Genomic DNA, 3,390 nt, shown 5'->3' with positions numbered 1-3,390 from the left:
GACCGGGTCTGTGGGTGGTCTTCTGTGTGGGTCCTGGGTTTTGAGGGAAACCACCAAGGGTGATTGGGAGTTGCTCCCGTGAGACCTCTCAGCTCTACGGCTTCTGCCCCTTCTACACAGTCCCAGCCGGGTGCCAAGTGCCTCTAAGGGCGACTTCCCCAATGCTCACCCAGCGGTGGTGACCACCCTGAGTGTAACCGTCCTCTCCACTGGGTGATTACTAGAGACTGGGGGACGCCCCACCCCTGAACTCACCTCCTCCGTCTCACCATGGGCGGCTCCTCGTCCATTCCCTCCCATAGTCCCCTGGGCTGCCTCCTGGCTAATCTAGGGTCTCTCTCACCCTGGACCTAAACCCCCCAAAAAACTTATCAGCTTGTGTAATCAGATCTGGCTTCAATATCCTTTGGATAACGACTCTGAATAGCTGCTTAACGGCACTCTACATCCCAATATTTTTTTTAAATTTTTTTATTTAAAAAAATTGTTTTTGTGGTTGTGTATGGACAGAACGCCTTTATTCTGTTTATTTTTATGTGGTGCTGAGGATGGAACCCAGTGCCTCACACACTAGGCAAGTGCTCTGCCACTGAGCCCCAGCCCCAGTCCTAGATCCCAGTATTATCAGGGATCTTTTTAACTACTGTGAGAATTCAGGAAAATGGGAGAGAGATCCTACGTTCAGACTTCTCCTCCCTGCGTTCCAAGCCCTCTCTCTGCATCTCCTGCTCTCCCCACAGTCCTCTCAGCCCTCACCTCCCTGCGCCTGCTGCCAAGGGTCAGCCGGTCCCACACAGGGCTCCTCCTCCATCCACCCACACCACAGTTCTCTTCCTGACGAAGCCTCCACAGCAACTGTCCCCTCCGCCCCTCGGCCCTTCTCTCCTCCTGCCACACGCTCACGGCTGCCGCTGCCCAACCCGCATCTCTGTGTCCTCTACGCGAGGTGGCTGGGGTGGATGGTGTCATCCAGGAACGTGTGCTTTCTCTTGGTCTCATCTTTCACAGATGGAAAAGTGGCTTGGGTCCTCTTCTTCAAGCCCCACCACATAATCAAGGAGTTTCAGTACCTGACCCATCATAGGATTTGACCTTCCACGATGTCCATATGACCTTGTCTAACACCCTTCTGCCCGAGGAGCGCAGGTGAGTTTGGGAGCAAGCTGATGAGGTGCATTGGACCTCCCTGCCCATCTGATGGGCACTGAAGCGGTCCCTGATCAGGACCCAGTTGGGATTATAGTTCGCCTGGAGGGTGACTCGTAGAGACCAATTCCTTACTCGCCTCGGGCAGGACTTGGAAAGGCGGCCCATGGGCTATCGATTATGAAAGGCTCCAGGAGGTCCCCCAAGACAAGAATGAAACCTTTCAGCACTTTAGACGCCCTGACCAGGGCTGTACTACAGTATACTAACCTGGACCCTGGACTCCAGGGGAGACCTCTACTAATGACCTACTTTTCTCCCAGAGTTTCCCCGATATCAAGGCCAAACTAAGGCACCTCGAGAGGGGGCCCCTAACTGCCCAAGCTGAGGTTCTGAAAGGGGCCTTTAGGATGTATAACGGGAGAGACGAGAAGACCGGGAAGCAGAAATACCAGATGGTCGCTCAAGCCGTCTGGCCGGCCTCCGCATCTGTCCCTGGTTCCACTGGCCCACGGAAGGGTCCCTCGGGACCACCCAGACTCTGTTTTAAATGTGGTCAGAAGGGTCACTGGGCTCGTACTTGACTCAAGCCTCGCAACACTCTGGCCCTTGTCCTAAATGCCATCAGGAGGGACACTGAGCTGTTGACTGTCCCTGAGCCCATAGCAGCCCCCAGCCACCTGGCCCTTCTGGTTCCCCTTTCCGACTCTTAGGACTGGCTGCAGAGGACCGACGAGGCCCAGGTCCCCATCCCTGACCACCACCTTCACTCCACGGGAACCCAGGGTCACTGCGTATCTCAGGTGGCCTGCCTCCTTCCTCCTGGACACCAGGGCTACATACTCAGTCCTCGAGGGGTGCTGGGGCTACCACTCGCTCTGGGACCTCTATTGTGGGGCAGAGGTGAACCTGACCAGCCCTACAGACACCTGGCCTTGTTTGCACTTTTGACCCTCTAGTTTCCACCCACCCCTGTTGGTCACTCCACAGTGCCCTGTCCCCTATGGGAAGGGACGTCCCCACAAAATTGGGGGCTTTGCTTCCCTTCTCCCCTCATATTTGCTTCCACCCAGACGCCTGCCGCTCCCCGATCCTCACCCTGACCTCAGGACCACCCCTATTCCATCTGCCAGGGCCTCCCATGACCCCCTTCTGAAGTGGACACTACTCTCCGGGATGCTTCAGGTCCTGCTATGGCCTCACACCAGGAGCCCGTTCCCATCATCTCACAGACCCCCTGCCCAGTCACAGTCCCGCTGTCCCCCCTGCTGCCGTCCCTCTCCTGCAGAGCACCTGTGGGTCCTGCCGACCACCCGCTTCTCACCCAGGCGTGTGTGACTGGTCCTGGCCACTTGTCTTCCCTTGGTGCCAGTGACTGGGTCACATTCTCCCATCGGCCTTGCTCTCCCCTCAGGGTTTGGAGCTGCTTGGGGACCCTGGCGTGAGGCCCAGGACATTGGCCACCCCCCTTCTCCCACCCACCCAGCGCTCCTCTTCGTCACACTCCGGCCTCATTGGGTGACTCGCCCTCCCCTCCCCTCCTCCCACAGGTCTACTCCCTAGAGACGGCAGTGACCAGGCTCCTCTCCAGGACTTAGACCTTGGCCCAGCACCATCCCTCCCCTTGGCCAGTCCACTCTGGGGTCTTGGCTCTCAGCTCTCAGCAGAGTCCTGGCCAGACACCAGGACTCCCACCGGGCACAGCCCTTCTCTCAGTCCCAGAAAGATGTAGCCCGAGGACCAGTGAATCAGGTGGTGACGACCCTTCTCACTGCTGTCCCCTCCCCACTCGGGTTTGGCCTGCCCCTAGCCACTCCACCCTCCAGCTCTCCCTGGGGAGCTCCCAGTCCACCTGACTCACTCTCGGCTGCCCCCTCGCCCACTTAGCCCCAATTCAACTTTCCACTCAGTCACGGCCCTTCTATGACCTGGACCATGGCCACCTCATGGCACCTCTGCTCCCAATAGTTCATGGAATCTTCATGACTTTTGTGAGTGCTCAGGACAAAGGGAGGAATCCCTGTGTGCGGGCCTTCTCCCTTCTCCACTCTAGGCCCCCTGCTATCCCGGCTCCCCGTCAGGTAAAGGGCCTCCTCGCCTACGGGGGCTCGCGGTCCTCAGCCCCGTCACCTGTTATCTCCACAGGTCCCCCGGGGGGGACCCAGGCTTACCCTCCACATCTGCTCACCTTCAAACCCTGCCTCCCTCCTCCCCGCGCCCCAGGACCCTCCACCTCTCCCCCCC

The sequence above is a fragment of the Marmota marmota genome, unplaced genomic scaffold (genome assembly GCF_001458135.2).
Source record: "Marmota marmota marmota unplaced genomic scaffold, marMar, whole genome shotgun sequence".
In the NCBI taxonomy this organism is placed as follows: Eukaryota; Metazoa; Chordata; class Mammalia; order Rodentia; family Sciuridae; genus Marmota; species Marmota marmota.
This window is presented reverse-complemented; position numbering follows the sequence as displayed.